Raw genomic sequence first — 9,258 nt, forward strand, 5'->3', positions numbered from 1 at the left:
CAACATGGGCCAGTGAAGCAACGTCCTCCACAACTAGACTGAAGAACAAAAGGACAGCAACTTGTCTGTTCCCCTCCCCCAATTCCCCAATAAAACCTTTTAAAAAAAAACAAGGTTGGAAAAGTGAATCTATTCCACCCAGAAGCATGCTCCGGTCGCCCAGTGTGTGGGGCCATGTAGTTCCAGTATCTCACCTGCCACGGTTAAGAGAGTGAGACTTGCAGAGCAGAGCCAGGAATACAATCAGGACTGAGATACAGAATTAGAATGTCAGGACTTTGTTCATTATGCATGTTTCTGTACGTATTGTTGGTGATAGAAACAATTCTTCCTCAATTCTCACTGGGTGGCAGTCCTACTAAAACTGAAGACTATATCAGGTGGCCCAGTTAACTGTTATGTGACTGTCACGTATGTTGTCCTACATGGTCAGCTACTCCTTGTCACACACCTTCACTGTCCAGTTCACGGTTTGAAGAAACATCCACCCTCATAGGTCCAACCACAGAGCCACTCATGATCTGATAGCTTCTGGGTGAACTATAATTACCTCTGGATCTCAGTCATCTTAAATGAACTCTGTAGGGCTGAGAAGATCAGCCGTTGGTCTGATGTTTTCATTTAGATAGTCTAAAACATTATATCAGCCTTTTTTTTCGGGGGGACGGGGAGTAGGTAGCACAATTCAAGGGCTCTATTCATTAACTTTTTCTGCTAAGTTTATATATCAATAAATTTATCTAGAAAAGTACTATGATTTCTTACTAACATCTCATCCACCATTTAGATACTCAGAAATCTATAAGAGCATAACTCTGGAATAGTTGTACAATTTATAATTATGGCGATCCAAGAAACAAACAAAACTTCATAGAAAATGTATGAAGGAAAAATAATACAACAATGAGGAAGAGTAAGTTTTTAAAGGTGAAAGCAGAAACAAACACTGCCCATCTTCTAAGCTGCAGCAGATAAACATTTCTTATAAAGGCACATGGAAAGTGGGGTTTCCATCAAGCACCGCTGGTGTGTGCCACCCTACCTAGTGTTTGTATCTCTCTGACCCCGCAGCATTATCTGTCTATAGTGGTTATTAAACATGTTCCTTCTCACCCTAGTCCACCCTCTCTCAGCAGGCCAACCACCTTCCACTTTGTCCAGAAGCCTGAGGTCAGCAGCCTCACTTTCCATCTTTATTCTCTTCATTTCAAAACATTCCTGAATCTACATCCATCCTCCATCTCCTTCTCTCCAGTCTCAGAGGAAGAGGTGTCCCTTTTCCAATACTAAAAGGTCCCCCTGTTCTCATGATTCATCCTCTGCATTTTCTCTTGAACCCCGTTTCCTCCACTGTCCTCTTTCTCTTACAGCTTTCAACGTCTCCCTGTTAATTAGACCCAAGTCCTTAGTAGGTACTTAATGAAGTTTTCCCAAACAAGTCAATGACTTAATCTTTGTCTTCTGCTTCATGTGTGCGCGCACACACACACGCACTCTCTCAACTTGGAAGGCATGAGGAGTAACACCTATATTCACCCCTTTTCACTCTTTCCTTCTTCTCACCTGCAATCAATGATTTATGCTCCCTTTTCTTCAAGGCTCACCCCTTAATCCATCTCCCCTCACATGTACACACACTATAAGACTGTTTGTTCTTAAAGGTAAAGGACTTCCTAATTGCCTAATCTAATAGCCCTTTTCAGCCTCTATTCTCCTTAACCTCTCTGCAACATCTGATACTGTTGACCACAGCTTCCGTGCTGATGCTCTTATCTGTGCTTATGTGAATCTGTAACCTCCTCCAGGATCTGATTGCACACTCTGTGCTCTGGTGGTTCCTTTTCCTCTTCCTCCTTTAAAATGTTGGCATTTCCAATGTTTTGACTCTGTTCTCTCTGGAAGATGTCATCCATTCAAACAGTTGAAGCTGTCATCCCTATGCAGGCAACTCCCACATGTTTATCACAGGCCAGGTTCTTCCTTGTACCTTCCAGCAATGTATTTCTGCCTCCAGCCTCATCAAAGACTATCTCCAAAGCTTAGCTCCTTATCTTTTCCTAAAAATGTAGCCATCTCACCCTCCATCCAAACATTCCCAATTCTGTTCATAAAATATTCTTCTAGTCACTTGGTTCCAAAACTGTGGATTTACCCTCTGATGATTCCTCTTTGCCTCCATGGACAAGAAGGTGCGAAATCTTTTTCATCTCTCTTTCCTTCAAAATGTCTCTTGTATCCATCTCTTTATTTCTGTTCTTGCTGCCATTTCTACGGTTAAAGTATTTATCACTTTCTCATGGGACAAAAGCCAACGCAGACATCTGGTCTACCTGAGCACTTCAGGTCCTTCCTCTAATTTGCCCATATTCAGCCACCTGACTAATCTTCCTAGAGTATTTCTAAGCATGTCGCTCCTCTGTCCAAAAGCTTTCAATGACTTCTTAGTGTCTAGAAGATAAAGTTGAGAACTCTAACTTAACACCATCACATTTTATTTCAACTACCCTGTTGACTTCATCTCCAACTATTAACCTTCCTCAACCCTCAACTCTAATTAAGTTGTTCTACTCACCGTTTTCAGGATGTCTCTTATACTTCCTACCTCCACATTCATACACCATTCCTCCATCTGCCATGCCTTCACTATTTCTCTCAACTTATCCAAAGATAAGACAATTCAGATCCCTCCCCTTCCCAGGCCTCCAACCCACAGTGGTTACTCCCCACCCTCGGTTCCTATGACACTTACCATACGTACCATCCATTTGGCCAGAATGCGGAAATTGCATTTCTGCCATGCAAATTCTCTTATCTTGTTGAATTGAATCGCTTATCTTTTGTGCTGTATAACTTTTTACACATTTAGGTCATGTTTCCATAACCAGGCTACATTCTGGCGGCAAGGACTATAGTTTTTTGTGTTTTCCCCAGTATTAAACCAAGTTTATTATACATAGTAGGCACTCAGTCGATGGAATAAAGCTCTCTTAACTGGCCAGGCCTCTGGGAGAGCTTAGTTCTCTGGCTTCTGGGCAATGACTAGTCACAGGCACTTACGGTACCTGGCTTCACTCTGGAGAGTAAAGAACAACCTGCCCATGCTTTTCTATCCAAAGCAAGACTTAAAAACGAAAAGGCCTAAGGCACAGGCTAGGCAGCTCCTGTCCTGGGGTCAGCATTCATGTTCTGTCTATACCTCAGCCTGGTCATGCTGGCTTCCCAATACCTGTTCTGAACCCCATCTTGAGCCTAACCCCATCTTGTTTGAATACTAAACTCCAATATCTACCTGTGTAATATAACTATGCCTCTCTATACATCCTTCTGCCTGACAAGGCTATTTTGGCTTGCTTACTTAGAATCTGTACTTTCCCTGTTTCTTCCTACTGCTCTTTTTGTTCAAGTCAACCTCCCCCTAATTCTATAATAACACAGAAAATGGTTTTTCTATATTTATCAGCACTGAATATCCATATTGTTCTAGATGTTCTATACAGTCCCTCCAATTTGCCCTTATTCAGCTACCTGATTATTTTCAGTCATTTATCTACCGAAGAGGCGAAGCAAATAAGCATTTCCTTCATCCTTTGGTATCCAGCTTGCCCCTTCCTCCTCAATCCTCAAGTACTTGGGGCGGGGGAGGCGTCCGTCAGGGCTGGCAGTGGACGAAATATGCTGATGTTACATAAAAGGGATGTGGCTCTGTTTTCACTGTTTCAAAAAACTTTTGGTGGAAAGGTCAGGGTTGTAGAAGTGGAATTTTACAGAGGGGAAGAGGGTGACTTATAACTCATTGGGATGACAGCCAAGGGTCATAAAATTGTGGAAATCATCATTGGCTACCTCTGGTGACAGATGCCCGGATCAGAGGAGACCTGCATGACGAGAAATGCCCTTCACCATGCGAGTTGCCTCAGACTCTGGCGTGGTCTGGCGTGGTCACTGCTGCTCTTGTATACGGTTAACAGCTACAGTATAAGAACTAGGCACAATTTCCAAAACAGCCTTACTTTTCCCCCAGCTTTATTGAGATCTAATTGACATATAACAATGTGTAAGTTTAAGGTGTACAATATGATGATTTGATATACATATATATTGTGAAATGATTGCAGCAATAAGGTTAGTTAACATCTCTATCACATAGTTACATAGTTACATTTTGTGTCTGTGATGAGAACACTTATGATCTACTCTCTTAGCAACTTTCAAGTCTAAGTACAGTATTGGTAACCATAGTCACCATGCTGTATATTAAATCTCAGAACTCATTTATCTCATAACTGGAAGTTTGCAGATACAGCCTTATTACCTTTATTCTGTAGCAGAGGCCATTTTGCTCTCAGAAGCAAAATGCTCCAAGTAAATATAGCTAAAGAAAGTCTTTAATGATAACAATTATAAATTAATACTATTACCGTTTTAAAATCTCTAAAATATCTTATAAGGAGTTAAACACTGCTGGTGGATGTGTAACTTAATCTTAAAATAATCTTACGGCAACAACCAAACTTATTTCCAAACATTCCTCTCTGAGAGTATTTTTCTGGAACGAATCCTCCTGATCAGTTTAGCTCTCGGTGAGTTTAGCTCCACGCCTTTTACATCCTATTTATTCAGATCCCTAAGGCTGGGGACGAGGAAGGGGAGAAGCTTTACGTTTTCCACTCTCATTTCTTTTTGTATTGACCTCCATTCTCTTCAAGGACTACGCCCCTCCTTCTCTGTCCATTTCCTTTTCAGAAAAGGTAAGGGCTTAGGGGACATTTTCAGTTTGATCCTGTGGCAAACTCTCAGTTGTTTTGTAAGTCATCTCTGCCCTTCCTGTTTGCCTCTTGGAAGACAAAGCGGGTTTTGCTCTTCCTCTGTTGGGAGGCTGGGAGGCCATTACAATCCAATGGCGAGGGTGGGATTTGAGCCCATGGGGAGCGAGTGGTGTGAGGGAGCCGGGCAATCACTGAGCAGAATAAATCTGCCATAACCACGCCTGCTCCCTAGAGGGGTCATAGACCTAGACCGGTCCACCAAAGCTTAAGTAGCCTGCCAAGGTGAACATCTGACAAGATGTCCACATTTTCACTCATAAAAGCACAGCAAGTTACCACAAGTTAGAGCTAAAGCTTCCTTAAAGCAGCGTCCTTATTACCATGCAGCTCTGGCTCAGAAGCAGGTCAAAATCATAAACACTGGATACGAGGTAGACATTGGGGCCTGACATGCTTTTTAATGATACCAGTACAAGTTGTTATAAAAGTGATCAGTAAAAAGCATTTAAAAACAAATTTCTTAACATTTAAGACAACTTATTCAACTGTATGTAATCTATTCCTCCTTGCATATGGCAAAAGAAAAACAGCTCCCATAAAATTGGCACTAAAATATATCCTTTCGTTAGTAGTATTAAACTCCATTATTTATAAGAGTCATTTCTTACTACTGCAAAGACGAAAGACTGCCTCTTTCAAGCCCCCAACAAATCCAGGTTCCCGGTTACTTTAGGGTACATTTTCATAGCATATGCACTAAAGGTACTGAAGGCATTTGACCCTCTTTTGGCTACTTTATTCCAATGCATATTTTGCATTTTTTAAAAAATATGCATGTAAGTCTGCATTTCAAAATACTATTTTAAAAACATTTGTCTCCTAGCCTTTATCATGGATGCCATTTATGTCCATAAGATGCTGTCACACTTGATTTCAAACCCAATTCCTCAGGAGTCTCATGATTCAACAGATTTTAAAGTCATGAGCATCTAGTACGTCCCAGGCTCTGGGCCGGGTGTTTTACGGACAGGGTAAGCATACGTCTGACTTTGGGACACTCCGGAATGACCCTGGTCATGCCAATTCAATTAGTGAGAGCATCCTTTCCACTTTCATTCTTACAAGGGTCCTACTTTGAAAGCTAGGAAGTCAAGTGATGGGTTTATTTTGGCTCTTATGATATGTGAAAACAAACAAACAAACAAACAAAAAAACAAAAACAGATTCTGACCCAGATGTTTAATCCTGACTAATTCTATGTGCCTCTTTGTCTTAATGGTTTAACGAGAAATTCATTCTTTTGGGTTGGGGATATTTTTTTACACAAAGAAGAAGAAAGAAGGAGAAAGAGGAAGAAGGAGGAGAGGGAGAGGGAGAGGGAGAAGGAAGAGAAGAAGAAGGGCTACAAATCTTCACGACTTTCCTGAGGTCTTACCTCACAAGGTTTTTTAAAATGTCATTTGTTAAAGGATTGGCTCATTTAGCTCTCCGCCTCCCCCCCCCCCCACTTACTTGCTTAGTTTCTTCATAATTTTTGTATTTCACAACTAGATGAACTGAAAAGTTGCTTCATATCTGAGTACATTTCCTTTCTATTTCACCACCCCAAAATTATCTACTGGAAGATCAAACTCTGGTGAAACTACAGGGATGAGTGAGGATTCAACTATGGCTTAAAAAAACAAAACAAAACAAAACTCAAATTCGATTTCACTGAATCCTACCAAAGCTTCAGAGAAGGAATTATAAATAAAACAGTGGCACCACTTTTATCAATATATAACGTTTAATTTTGGTTTGGCAGACATGAAATAATAGGTTGCCAGTCGGAACCCATTACTAAAGGGAACACGATCAACAACACCTTAGTTAGTTAGTTAAAGAGGAGCCAACTTTCCCACTTCCTACAATCCTTTGGACACTCACTTCTGCTGAATAATGAGTATTTGATAGAAGCTACAGATCTTTTTCTTTGTAATCAAAAACTCAAAGGAGGGATTCATTCCCATACCTGGTGGAATGCCTTATCTGTCTTATACATCACGTTATACACACAAAATATAATAAAACTATAGAATATGTCACAAGAAATGTCAAAAATATATGAATGTTAGAAATATGCATCTGAATAGACATTTTTAAAAACATCTAGAAAAGGGTTAATCTGTACAACCCTTGATTATCCTATATGATATGATCATTTGATGCCCCTGGGGGTTGAAAGGTACTAGAAAAAATTTTCTTCATTGACACACAAAACAATATTCATAAAATTTGAATGATACTCATCTTGCATATCAACTTTATATTTCACAAGGAGCGCAAGGATAAGTTCAGATTAGCCCCATTTCTACATGATACACTTTCAAAATAGTGTATACTCAATGTCTGTGGTCTTCGATATCATTTTCAATCTAACTCTGTTAATCCACTAGTTGTGTAATGTTAAACATATATAATAGTATATCTCACCAGGGCACAGTTTAGGATCAACTACAAGCTTTACAGAATTCTTTTGTCAATAATGACAGTAACAATACTGACTGCGATATAAAAAGACTAGGGTTGGGCCCAAAAGGACACAACACAAAGACATCTAAGACATCGGCACTGCCCTGAAAGAGCTTCAAATCTCATGGGGTTGCCAGGTTCATTGCAAATTAAAAGAGAAAACCAGCAATTCTAGGCAACATAAGCAAGTTGCCAAAGTAAACACGGGAGGAGTTGAGAGGCAGGAATCACTATGGGTGTGGTTAGGTAAGGGTTTACAGAGGAGCTAAGATTTGAGCTGCCATTAGAAAGATGGGGTATCGTTTGAAAGGCAGAAGGACAGTGTTCCAGACCCTGCTAATTGGCTGTAAGCAAGTGGGGGGCGAACAGCCACCACAATGGCCTCTGCCCTGAGGAACCTGAAACTTTGCTTGGAGACAAATTATAAGCATTTACATAGTAACAATGCAACCACAAATGCTAGACCAGCAATTAACCACTGGTCTACACCGGCACCAACAGCCCACTTATCCGGAACTGTCATCTTCTGATAACTTCATCGTTCTAGGAGTATTATTAAATTACTCATAAATGCTGGTGTGAAGCTCTACCACCAAAGCCACCAGCTTTACTCTCTTAGCCTTCACTCAATCTTACTGTCATCTAACATGCAATTAACAAGTTGTAGAGGGACTGTCATTACTGAGTTTGCTCTCTGTATAAGACTCCAGGTGCTAACAACCCACGGCTGTAGGGGGAGGTGTATTTTCCCTGCTTTACAGACGAACAAATGCAGTCTGGGGAGATGACATAGTTTGTCCAAGGTCACTTTGTTACGACTAGCAGGGCTGGGATTTGAACTACAGTCTGCCTGACTCCCAAATCTATGCTGTTAACCATTCTTCTTCTTCACTCTTTAGGTTCTTAGACTAGAAGCACCAAATAGGGAGACAGGTACAATAACAGCCAAGAAAAAATGAAAGCTGATATGTGAGAAGAAGTACTTCTAAAGTACGGGGCACCCCGGACTGTACACCAGTTAGTAAAATAATGGACACCTACCCACAATGACCCTGTCATCTAGCACTTCTGTACCCTCTGGTTACGATGACATTTGAGAAATGTAAGCATTCAAAATTGTTTAAATAAAATAAATGTACCCCCTGAAAGAGGGAAGCTTCACTTATCTGATGCATAGTGGCACAGTGGACAGAGACTGGTCTTGAGTAAGATGATCTGGGCTGCCACAGCAGTCTGGGGGTGAGGTAATGAGGATCTGGACTAGGGAACTGCCTGAGGAAATAGAAAGGAAGCAGCAGAAACATAAGACTTGGCAGAGAAGAAAAGGCAAGACACACTGACAGATGGGATGCAAGGGCGAAGGAGAGAGAGGAATCAACTGTGTCTGGGGGACTAAAAGGAGTGGGCTCCGAGGATGGTGATAGGGACAACAGGAAGTGGTATCAAAATGTTGTTTATCTCAGAAGGGACGTGATAAGGGAGCAGGTTTTTAACAAGTTGAATTATAAGCACTGACAGGATATCCAGGTTGAAATATTCAGGGTTCAACCATGCATACTAAAGCTGATGCAAGGAATTGCTTGATTTATCAAAGGTAAAAAGTGTCAGGAGCCACTGGTCATTGACAATCAGCCTCTAGTTCCCACTTGCTAAGCTGAATCTTGAATGAAGATAAACCACATTGAAAAGAGAATGAAAATCAATAGGACAGGCTAAGCTTGCACAGGATTAATCAGTGGGGGCAAGGTGACCCTGAACCAGTTCGTGCATAAGGCCAAAGACAAAGGAAGGAGCCAAAAATATTGCTAAACAAAGATGAGCAGGGCAGATGGACAAAAAAAAAAAAAAAAAAAAAAAGGTGGGGCTAAGGGGGGCAGGGAGTAAGAGAGACAGAAATCAAAGGTTCACATCCCTGAGACAGAGAGGAATGGAGTTGCCGATTGTGAGAGCCAAGTCCAGCTGTCCAGCTGAAAGAGCTCTA

The 9,258-nt window shown here is 41.1% G+C and overlaps 1 protein-coding gene across 4 annotated transcripts in view; it reads right to left on the bottom strand.

The window, feature by feature from the left end:
* Positions 1-8,547, bottom strand: part of HIPK2 (homeodomain interacting protein kinase 2) — a 129,505-nt gene extending 120,958 nt beyond the window's left edge. For 3 of the 4 annotated variants that reach the window (XM_019653249.1, XM_019653248.1, XM_019653246.1), the window contains exon 1: positions 8,444-8,546. The gene's annotated coding sequence lies outside the window, so the exon portion shown is untranslated. Of the gene's footprint in view, positions 1-8,443 lie in introns of all 4 variants that reach the window. The other variant, XM_019653247.1, reaches the window with a different exon arrangement.
* Between the last annotated feature and the right edge of the window lie 711 nt (positions 8,548-9,258).

Source organism: Hipposideros armiger, unplaced genomic scaffold (genome assembly GCF_001890085.2).
Source record: "Hipposideros armiger isolate ML-2016 unplaced genomic scaffold, ASM189008v1 scaffold_201, whole genome shotgun sequence".
NCBI lineage: Eukaryota > Metazoa > Chordata > Mammalia > Chiroptera > Hipposideridae > Hipposideros > Hipposideros armiger.